Raw genomic sequence first — 12,439 nt, 5'->3', positions numbered from 1 at the left:
AAATTTAGCATAAAGACAAGGTTCAACGATCGTTAAAGAGAAGGAAAGGAGAATAGAAGCGGCACAATGAAAGGGTTACCGCTTACTAAACACTCATCAAAGCTTATGATCGATATGATAAGGTTACTTCAATAAGGTGCTCAACAAAGCCCTAAATGTCTACTACATCGTGGGACTAACAAGGATTCCACAATGGTAAGTATTCCTCAACTCAATTGATTCTAAGAGCCAAAATCAATTCACCACACAAATTCATTTGTTACTATTCATGTCCCAAAGTATCTCCTTTGCAATTCTCATCATCGAACTTCACTTACTATGTCATTCCCAAGTACCATGGCTTGTTTACTCCCTCATCTCACAATTTAATACTTCTAGTCTCCGATACCATAAATTAGAATCACATCTTTGAACTCACGAACTACATCGAACAACATTCCACCAAAATTCCCAAATTCAGATATGTTTAATAAGGTCAACAAGGGCTTCTCTATACTAGATTTGGTCAACTCAAAAGGTTTAACAAACTAACTAATTCCAAAGTACGATACCAATCCATTAAACAACGTCCATATCCTATTGTATTCCTTTCAAGGCCTACCAAGATTGGGCTAACTATCATTCCTTTAATTCTCCACAAGAAACATCGAGACTCTCAAATGAAGTAGCTAGGTTCATTTCAACTTATGTGCTAAGGTAGTACCCACGCTCAATCACTTATGACAAACAAGCTCTCAAAAGACATAAATCCCAAAGTGTTTCACAACTCACTAGACTCCCATATCAAGCACAACCAACAAGACTAACCAAAGGATCCCAAGTTATATTCTCCTATACAACTCAAATCTTAAACAATCAATTTCTCAACTCATTCACGCCCTCCAATGTTACATTCTCTCAAAACCGGGTTCTTTTGAACAAGGGAATTATCCTGCGGAATAAAAGAAAGGTGTCCACAAGGACTTTATTATAAGAAGAAGACGAACCTAAGATGAAACGGGAGAAAGAATTGAAAGGTAGTTACCTAGGCGAGATAAGAGGAATTTGAAAGACGAATGACCAACGAAAATGGAAGATTAAGGTAAGATACACTGAATACGAAAAGAAATATCAAGAAAGTGGAAGCATTCTACATTTGGCATAACCAACCTTTAGTGGCACCAAAACTAATAACTAACAATCAACAAACCTAACAATTAGCAATCACAAACAGACTACCACATAAAATCCTAATTCTACCCATCCTACCCTTCTCTCAAGTTTATTATTTTAAGGTCAAGTGAATTCTAAGTGGGGTGCACAAACGTGCATCGGGAGCAATAGGCTCGATACCAACGTGACACCCTTAAATCTAGCCTTAATTATATACGTAAATTCTCTGAGAAAACTGGTAGGATATGTTTGTAAATGGTTCAACTAGTCCAAAACCTGCAATTTCAAACATTTTTCTAACTAAACCATTCACAACCAATCCCAACTCAAGAAGAGTGTCATAACCCTGCAACAGCTGATAAACTAACTTACATATATAACTAAAGACGCGGAAATATAAGGATACAAACCAAAAATAGAAAGGGAGACATATGTCCCTTCAAATTATATACAAACCAAAAGTGTAAAAGGTTTACTAATAAAATAGCCAAAACTAGGTCCAAGGTTCCTTGCTCACTAGCCGTCTGTGACCCCCAACAAAGCATCAACAACCTGTCAATCGCATTTTATACAAACACGAAAGCCACAATTCAGTGGGGAGTAACTTCGAGTCCTCCCAGCCACGAATCGTCAAAATTAATGTAACATGTAATGTAACATGTAAACAATTTGATAAACCATTTACTTATCATGTATTCTAACAAATGACCCTAAACTGACCCAACTAACTATCATGTGAATCATATAACAAATTGTAATCCAAACTCTATCAACCATAGCCGGCTTGCATCTCACCTTCTATGATTCATAGAATCATCAAACAAGAAAGGGCAATATATCAAAGACAGGCATAAGTTCTTAGTCCCGTCAATAGTCACTTTGTAACTCAAGTCTATACCACGAGGTAGGGAAGGTAATCGAACCGGTATCTTGGCTCAGCGGTTACTATTAAGAAAACATGGCCAAGAGACAACACAACCCTAGCCTAAAATCTGCGCAGACCTAGACATGCGGATACACACCACCGCACCCAAGACTCACAACTTTTTTTAAAACAAAGTGAAGTGAGTACCCTAAGGACACCACCGAAGGGTCGGCTAGTACTTAAGCTGACCCCATACTATCAAAATAAGTACCTGAGGTCATGCCCCAACTTGGATAAACATCCACTAGTCAGGAACACAAAGGCTATCAAGCAGTGAACATATACTCGTCAAAGACTATAAAGACCTATCTATGATGAAGGCCGAAATACTCACCTAGGACCTAGTCACAGCTAGTCCCAGCTTGAATATTTTAGCCCACACCACCCAAGACTCACCACACAAGTCAAGTAAGACACCCACTTAACCTTAAGAGGGCAAAAAGTCCTACTTACCAACCTAAATGCTAACATTCTATCATGTGAAAGGCTATATAAATGTCTATTTACAGCATACAATCCCAACAGAATCCTCAATAAGTATTCAATACTAATCTCTAATTCTAACAATAGTAACCATATTAAAGGCTTCAGGGAATCTAGGGCCGTTTCTACAATATAAGAAACTATTAAATTCAACTAATTACACATGTGAAACAAAAATATAATAAATGGCCTAAAACAAGAAAAAGGCCGATTATCTAATTCATTCAACCGAATTTTTACCCGCAACCCCAGCCCTGCGACAGGTACGGGCCAAATTGCGGCTGACCAATCACTCAATTAACTGACATCGCATCAGTCAAAGGGACTAAGGCTCAGTTTTCGGCACAATCAACAAAGCATTACAATTATTGCTAAAAAATTCATTTTGAGCCTATGAATTACAATTTCATTTTGTAAACTATCCTAACATGTGATAACTATTAATATAAGCACAATTTTTCCGTTAACATAATTTTTGTTACTAGTATGCTTCAATTCAAATTACTACCCTTTTGTTACTTATACTATTCTAATATTAATTAACCCGAAAAGACCAAGATTGTACGAAAACCCGAAACAAGCACGGACCGACCGGGCCAACCCCAAGACCGGCCGGGGCTGCCGTGGGCTATTACGCTCGGCTTGCCGCCGGGCCGCTGCCCGCACCATTTCTCCTCTTTTTTTTCATTTTTATACATTATAAGACCGTCTGAAAATTAATTAATCGTCCCCAAATTCAACTTTGATAATTTAAACTAACAAAAGGCATAATTTAAGCTAACAATTGATATGCATGCAACTATATTAAACATGTGAAAATTACTACACCAACAAAAATCACCAAACATACAAAAATCAAAAACATGTGACGATCTTTCGTCGAGTAACTCGAAATATGTTACCTTAAGCTAGAAAAAGAGCAATTAACACCTTGAAAACCCAAACCCTAACGACACTAGCCGCTATCCTCTACAATATACGAGTCCCCGAACTCGTCTTCCAATCCTTCACCTAAATAAACAATTAAAACACAATAATAAGCATATAAACCGAAAATACCGAAAATTGGTCTTAAAATAACTTAATGAAAACTGAAATTAGAACATACTAAGTTGTAGATCTCGGCGAGGGGATTCCGGAAAGGTAAATTTCGTGAAAAACGGACTAGTAACGAATGAGTTGTGACGATTTTGAGGTTTGGAAATGGAAAAATGGTGTTTTTTGGTCTTTGATGTTGATGATGACGATACTAAGAACAAAAATCAGAAAAGAAAGGTAAAGGGGGAGGGGATGCGCGTAAGAGGAAAAAGAAAGGACGGGATTCGGCTTTGAGTCGGGATTTTTCGAGTCGGTTTTGACTCGTTTCGATAATAATTAAATCCGTAAGTCAAATGCAAATTCCGTCAAGTCCAAAGTCTTTAAACACGAGATTACAATAAAATTGAGTATTCATACGACCCATTTCCAATTTCGTTTACCCAACGTTCAAACGAATTGTCATTTTCCCCCCGATACGCCCTTATTTCGAAATAAAAGGTTTTACACGGTTTAAACTATTTTTAAACATTTCAAAACTATCAAAATAAATACTTTTCTTCAAAATATAATAAAATTATATTTCTTTGAATTATTTTTACTTTAATTACTTTAAATATCAAATTTTATTTAATTAATAAATCATTTTTGAAATATATTAACGGTCCGAAATTACGGGGCGTTACATTCTATGTGATTTCCGGAGAATTTTGTTCCGAGACCGGAATCCCTAAAAACCGTGTATTATATACACTTCAATTTCAGCCGTTCAGATGGTCGTACCGGACCCTGTTTCTTTTTCTCCCCGTTTTTCAATCACGCGTCCTAGCCCATTTCAGGAATTAACCTGTTCGATTTCAGTCTCAAATAACGAGCTTTAACACATTTTTCACGATAATCCGAGTTTCGGCGAATGCTGGTTTGTCGCACACCGGCACCCCCAAATGTCTTCCGTTGGTGCTCAAACTTTGCGTGGACGCTTTATCTGACTCGATGAACTTTCTATGTGATTTCCGGAGAATTTTGTTCCGGGACCCCGGAATCCCGAAAAACCGTGTATTACACTTCAATTTCAGCCGTTCGGAAGGTCGTACCGGACCCTGTTTCTTTTTTTCCCAGTTTTTCAATCACGCGTCCGAGCTCATTTCAGAAATAACCTTCGATTTCACCTCAAATAACGAGTTTTAACACATTTTTCACGATAATCCGAGTTTCGGCGAATCTTGGTTTGTGGCACACCGGCACCCCCAATGTCTTCCGTTGGTGCTCAAACTTTGCGTGGCCGCTTTATCCGACTGGGAACTTTCTATGTGATTTCCGAGAATTTTGTTCCGGACCCCTAATCCCGAAAACCGTGTATCTTCAATTTAAGCCGTTCGGAAGGTCGTACTAGAACCTGTTTCTTTTTCTCCCTGTTTTTCAATCACGATTCCGAGCTTATTTCAGGAAATAACATGTTCGATTTCAGCCTAAAATAACGCGTTTTATAACATTTTTCACGATAATCCGAGTTTCGGCGAATGCTGGTTTGTGGCACACCAGCACCCCCAAATGTCTTCCGTTGGTGCTAAAACCTTGTGTGGCCGCTTTATTCGACTCGAGGAACTTTCTATGTGATTTCCGGGGAATTTTGTTTCGGGACCCCGGAATCCTGAAAAACCGTGTATTATATACACTTCAATTTCAGCCGTTCGGAAGGTTTTACCGGACCCTGTTTCTTTTTCTCCCTGTTTTTCAATCACGCGTCCGAACTCATTTCAGGAATTAACCTGTTCGATTTCAGCCTCAAATAACGAGTTTTAACACATTTTTCACGATAATCCGAGTTTCGGCGAATGCTGGTTTGTGGCACACCGGCACCCCCCAAATGTCTTCCGTTGGTGCTCAAACTTGCGTGGCTGCTTTATCTGATCCGAGAAACTTTCTATGTGATTTCCGGAGAATTTTGTTCTGTGACCCCGAAATCCCGAAAAACCGTGTATTATACACTTCAATTTCAGCCGTTCGGAAGGTCGTACCGGACCATGTTTCTTTTTCTCCCTGTTTTCCAATCAAGCGTCCGAGCTCATTTCAGGAATTAACCTGTTCGATTTCAGCCTCAAATAACGAGCTTTAACACATTTTTCACGATAATCCGAGTTTCGCGAATGTTTGGTTTGTGGCACACCGCACCCCCAATTTCTTCCGTTGGTGCTCAAACTTTGCGTGGCCGCTTTATCTGACCCGAGGAACTTTCTATGTGATTTCCGGAGAATTTTGTTCCGGGACCTTGGAATCCCGAAAAACCGTGTAATATATACACTTCAATTTCAGCCGTTCGGAAGGTCGTACCGGACCCTGTTTCTTTTTCTCCCTGTTTTTTAATCACGCGTCCGAGCTCATTTCAGGAATTAACCTCTTCGATTTCAACCTCAAATAACGAGCTTTAACACATTTTTCACGATAATCCGAGTTTCGGCGAATGCTGGTTTGTGGCACACCGGCACCCCCAAATGTCATCCGTTAGTGCTCAAACTTTGCGTGGCCGCTTTATCTGACCCGAGTAACTTTCTATGTGATTTCCGGAGAATTTTATTCCGGGACCCTTAATCCCGAAAACCGTGTATTATACACTTCAATTTCAATTTGCCGTTCGGAAGGTCGTGACGGACCCTGTTTCTTTTTCTCCCTGTTTTTCTATCACGCGTCCGAGCTCATTTCAGGAATTAACCTGTTCGATTTCAGCCTCAAATAACGAGCTTTAACACATTTTTCACGATAATCCGAGTTTCGGCAAATGCTGGTTTGTGGCACACCGGCACCCCCAAATGTCATCCGTTAGTGCTCAAACTTTGCGTGGCCGCTTTGTCTGACCCGAGGAACTTTCTATGTGATTTCCGGAGAATTTTGTTCCAGGACCCCGGAATCCCGAAAAACCGTGTATTATATACACTTCAATTTCAACCGTTCGGAAGGTTTTACCGGACCCTGTTTCTTTTTCTCCCTGTTTTTCAATCAAGCGTCCGAGCTCATTTCAGGAATTAACCTGTTCGATTTCAGCCTCAAATAACGAGCTTTAACACATTTTTCACGATAATCCGAGTTTCTGCGAATCTTTGGTTTGTGCACACCGCACCCCCCAATTTCTTCCGTTGGTGCTCAAACTTTGCGTGGCCGCTTTATCTGACCCGAGGAACTTTCTATGTGATTTCCGAGAATTTTGTTCCGGGACCCCTGAATCCCGAAAAACCGTGTAATATATACACTTCAATTTCAAATGTTCGGAAGGTCGTATGCGGACCTCGTTTCTTTTTCTCCCTGTTTTTCTATCACGCGTCCGAGCTCATTTCAGGAATTAACCCGTTCGATTTCAGCCTCAAATAACGAGCTTTAACACATTTTTCACGATAATCCGAGTTTCGGCGAATGCTGGTTTGTGGCACACCGGCACCCCCAAATGTCATCCGTTAGTGCTCAAACTTTGCGTGGCCGCTTTATCTGACCCGAGGAACTTTCTATGTGATTTCCGGAGAATTTTGTTCCGGGACCCCGGAATCCCGAAAAATCGTGTATTATACACTTCAATTTTAGCCGTTCGGAAGGTCGTACCGGACCTTGTTGCTTTTTCTCCCTGTTTTTCAATCACGGGTCCGAGCCCATTTTAGGAATTAACCTGTTCGATTTCAGCCTCAAATAACGAGCTTTATCACATTTTTCACGATAATCCGAGTTTCGGCGAATGCTGGTTTGTGGCACCGGCACCCCGAAATGTCTTCCGTTGGTGCTCAAACTTTGCGTGGCCGCTTTATCTGACTTGAGGAACTTTCTATGTGATTTCCGAAGAATTTTGTTCCGGGACCCCGGAATCCCGAAAATCGTGTATTATACACTTCAATTTCAGACGTTCGGAAGGTCGTACTGGACCTTGTTTCTTTTTCTCCCTGTTTTCCAATCACGCGTCCGAGATCATTTCAGGAATTAACCTGTTCGATTTCAGCCTCAAATAACGAGCTTTAACACATTTTTCACGATAATCCGAGTTTCGACGAATGCTGGTTTATGGCATACCGGCACCCCCAAATATCTTCCGTTGCTACTCAAATTTTGCGTGGCCGCTTTATCTGACCCGAGGAAATTTCTGTGTGAATGCCGGAGAATTTTGTTCTGGGACCCCGAAATCCCGAAAAACCGTGTATTATACACTTCAATTTCAGCCGTTCGGGAGGACGTAACGGACCCTGTATCTTTTTCTCCCGGTTTTGCTATCACGCGTCCGAGGTCATTTCAGAAGTTAACCTATTCGATTTCAGCCTCGGATAACGAGTATTAATACATTTTTTTTACGATTATTCGACTTTCGACGAGTGCTGGTTTATGGCATACCAGCACCCCCAAATGTGTTCCGTTGCTACTCAAATTTTGCGTGGCCGCTTTATCTGACCCGAGGAACTTTTTGTTTAATTTCCAGAGAATTTTGCTCTAGGACCCTAGAATCCCGAAAAACCGTGTATTATACACTTCAATTTCAGCCGTTCGGGAGATCGCACCAGACCCTGTTTCTTTTTCTCCCGGTTTTTATCACGCGTCTGAGGTCATTTCAGGAGTTAACCTATTCGATTTCAGCCTCGGATAACGAGTATTAATATATTTTTTACGATTATCCGAGTTTCGACGAATGCTGGTTTATGGCATACGGCCACCCCCAAATATCTACCGTTGCTACTCAAATTTTGCGTGGCCGCTTTATCTGACCCGAGGAACTTTCTGTATGATTTTCGGAGAATTTTGTTCCGGGACCCTGGAATCCCGAAAAACAGTGTATTATACACTTCAATTGCAGCCATTCGGGATGTAACACCCGCGAATTTTCCATTTTGACATTTATAATTTAATTAACCATTCTATGGTCTTATTTATATTTTAAATTATTTAATTTAATTAATTTCATTATTAAACATGATTTTTATAAATATTATATTTTTAAAGCTTAAGTTATACAAAATAAATATTTTGGTCGGATAATAATGATAATAATAATAATATTCTCCGTCTTGAGTTGTAGTGGGCTTGAGACGTAAATTCATGTGTATATCGACTCAATTTTGCTTATTGGGCCTAGTATGACCAATGGACTCACCTACTACTCCTTCCTCCTCATCAAAATAATGAGGGAAACCCTAACCCCTCCTCCTTCCTCACAATTTCAGCAACACCACCACAAACACAAACACCATTTTCATACTCTTCTCTTACAAACCTTCAAAACACCATAACTTGCTCAATTCTTGTCCAAATCAAGTGATTTTCGCGTCTATCTCTTCCTCTAATCGCCCTCCATCTTTCTAGGTAAGAAAGAAACCGACTTTCCCCCTCAAATAGGGCTGTCGAGCCATTTATACATGGTACCCTTTTTCTAATTTCGATTCTTAGTCTTAATTTGTGTTTTCTTATGTTTAGGAGAAAGATTAGTTAACCCGGAAGTGGATTCTTGAAAGGTAGATGAGTCTATTGTGGATTTAAGTGCAAAAAGGTAACGGTGATGGGTTACTCGACATTATGTCAATTTAATGTGTTTATATGTTGTGGTTTATTCTTGTGTTTGTTAAAGTATGAATCTTTACATGTTTCACATGTTCATTGTTGGATAAATTGGTTTTTGAGACCGTCTTATGGTTGTTTGACTAATTTCTAGTCTTTTGTCACATGTTTGTTCAATTGGATTAAATGGGTTGTTTACATATGTTAATTAGAGAAAAATCCGTCTTAATCATGCTTAGTTGACATGTTTAATTATGTCATAAGATTATTTATTGGATTAATATTATAAATGATGAAGTTGGTAGTATGGTTGTTTTGAAATATGTCTTAAATAGTGATTTAGTATGTGGGTATGTTGAGATCTAAGCTTTTGAGTGAAAAAGATGGAATCTTTATGTTGAGTTTACCTTATTAAGTCTTATTCATGAACATGGAGTAATTTATGAATGTTGTATGTTGTGGATTCTTGTTTTTAATTGTATAATTGATACTTGGAGGTTGATTATGTGTCCAACAATGATGTTGAAGCAACTTTGGGTAAAATTGGTGGTGTGTTGGTTGAATTTCTTCATTATAATGGTGTTATTTAAATTCTCGTGCAAATGAGCCAAGCTCATCCTTGATGACTTTTTGGGAAGTGACATTTTAAATGTCAAAGTTTGAGCTTGACTCATTGTGGACAACATTCATTTTAAGGTTGTTTTCTTATCAAGTGACCATCTACTTGGTTAAGTTAAGTGTTTTTATACGTTATGTTGCACGATTTACTTCATATGCTTCTTACTCTTTGTTCCAATGCTCATAAATGGCGCGGTTTGGTCCCCACCCTACTGGGAGTTCTCTTATGGTTTCTCTTCACTTATAACTTCTATTAATCATTTATTTAATTACGCATCCTTCTTATGATTGGTAAATGGTCAATTTAGGATTTGTTTATGTTATGATAATGCGAATTATTGTTGTTACTCGTATTTGTGACCGGAGTGTGACGGTTTACATGGTGTGACTACTCGACATTCCTTATTTATTTGCCCTCGGACATTGGGTCACGATTAGGTGCCATTGTTTCCGAGTTGGGCTATCTTCCTTCCGCCTCTTCGGACTTTGGGGTACGGCTAGGTACCATTGTTCCGATTTGGGGTTACTCGACCTTGCGGCACGGCTAGGTGTCATGGATCGAGTCTTGGATACGATTTGGGACTGTATGTCGAATCGGGTGTCGTCCATCCCGAGAGTCTGGCCAGATTTAGACTAGGACCGTATTATGATCGTCGTCCTACCAAGAGGTTGGAGTCTAGGGGTTTGTCTTGTTTTGAGTCAATCCTTTGTAAATGTCTTGCTTGTTACGGTCATTGGCGTGTTCTTATATACAAGAGTGCACGTCTTCTATGATTGTTTGTGAGAGTCTTGGTCCTATCGGATACTAGTGGTGAGATGCAAGCCCCTAGTTGCGATATGATCGCCGGGATTGATGTTCCCATCCGTTCTTATGGTGAGATGCAAGCCATAAGTATGAATGTGACATTAGTAGCCACGTCCCGTGCTATGGTTGTTAAGAGGTTTTCAAGTAATGGCTATTGGTTTTCCATCCATGTATTTTCTATTTAAATGATCCGTTGTTTATCTTCTTCATATGATTCGATGCCTAATCTCGTATCCATGTTTTGTTCCCTTGGATGCATGTTTAATATAATGTACCATGCCTATCTCATTAAGAATGCAATGTGCCTATCTCATTATGATTATCGTTTATATTCCCTTGTTCATATTATTCAAGTATGATGCATGATCAATATGTTTAATTAAGTTCTTGCTTATGTGCATTTTGACATATTGTGGCTGGGAGAACCCCGAGTTACTCCCCACTGATCGTATGCGTTCATGTTTACATGAATGACAGGTTTGTGATGCAGATTATGGGGAAGACGTGTGAGCTAGCGAGAACGTTGAACCTTGGACCTTAGTTATAGTTTGCTTAGACTCACCTATCGTTAGACTTGTGTTTATTTGTGGGATATCTTTTCCCCAACGCACTTCGTTTTTTTAATTGTAAAACTTATTCATTTTACTTTTCATTTTCGTTTGATCACTTATGGTGGATTTCACACTTTAAGCTTTAAGGGTTTTAAAAATCCCTTATTTTCCGCTTAGATTTAATAGTTCTATTGATGCCTCATCGAGGGGTGTCACACGGGAGGTCGTAACGGACCCTGTATCTTTTTCTTCCGGTTTTGCTATCACGCGTCCGAGGTCATTTCAGAAGTTAACCTATTCGATTTCAGCCTCGGATAACGAGTATTAATACATTTTTTACGATTATTCGAGTTTCGACGAGTGCTGGTTTATGGCATACCAGCACCCCCAAATATGTTTCGTTGCTACTCAAATTTTGCATGGCCGCTTTATCTGACCCGAGAAACTTTCTGCGTGATTTCCGGAGAATTTTGTTCCGGGACCCTAGAATCCGAAAAACCGTGTATTATATACCCTTCAATTACATCCGTTCGGGAGGTTGTACCGGACCCTGTAAAATTTTCTCTCGGTTTTTCTATGACGCGTCAAAGTGCATTTCAGAAGTTATCCTATTCGATTTCAGACTCGGATAACGAGTATTAATACATTTTTTACGATTATCCGAGTTTCGACGTATGCTGGTTTATGGCATACCGGCACCCCCAAATGTCTTCCGTTGCTACTCAAATTTTGCGTGGCCGCTTTATATGACCCTAGGAACTTTCTTTGTGATTTCCGGAGAATTTTGTTCCGGGACCCTGGAGTCCCGAAAAACCGTGTATTATACACTTCAATTTCAGCCGTTCGGGAGGTCGTACTAGACCCTGTTTTTTTTTTCTCCCGGTTTTTCTATCACGCGTCCGAGGTCATTTTTGAAGTTAACCTATTCGATTTCAGCCTCATATAATGAGTATTAATACATTTTTTACGATTATCCGAGTTTCGACGAATGCTGGTTTATGGCATACCGGCACCCCCAAATATCTTCCGTTGCTACTCAAATTTTGCGTGGCCGCTTTATCTGACCCGAGGAACTTTCTGTGTGATTTCCGGAGAATTTTGTTCCGGGACCCTGGAATCCCGAAAAACCGTGTATTATACACTTCAATTTCAGCCGTTCGGGAGGGCGTAACGGACCCTGTTTCTTTTTCTCCCGGTTTTTCTATCACCCGTCCGAGGTCATTTCGGAAGTTAACCTATTCGATTTCAACCTCGGATAACGAGTATTAATACATTTTTTACGATTATCCGAGTTTCGACGTATGCTGGTTTATGGCATACCGGCACCGCCAAATGTCTTCCGTTGCTACTCAA

At 39.8% G+C, this 12,439-nt stretch overlaps 1 long non-coding RNA gene across 1 annotated transcript; it reads right to left on the bottom strand.

Moving 5' to 3' along the window:
* Positions 1-1,480: 1,480 nt before the first annotated feature.
* LOC141591377 (uncharacterized) lies at positions 1,481-3,800 on the bottom strand. Its single transcript, XR_012520826.1, has 3 exons — positions 3,669-3,800; positions 3,463-3,571; positions 1,481-1,704 (listed from the first exon to the last, which is right to left on the bottom strand). It is a non-coding gene; the product is annotated as an uncharacterized LOC141591377 (long non-coding RNA).
* Positions 3,801-12,439: the final 8,639 nt, after the last annotated feature.

The sequence above is a fragment of the Silene latifolia genome, chromosome 7 (genome assembly GCF_048544455.1).
Source record: "Silene latifolia isolate original U9 population chromosome 7, ASM4854445v1, whole genome shotgun sequence".
NCBI lineage: Eukaryota > Viridiplantae > Streptophyta > Magnoliopsida > Caryophyllales > Caryophyllaceae > Silene > Silene latifolia.
Note: the sequence above shows the minus strand (reverse complement) of the source record. Positions and strands in the feature narration are given on the sequence as shown.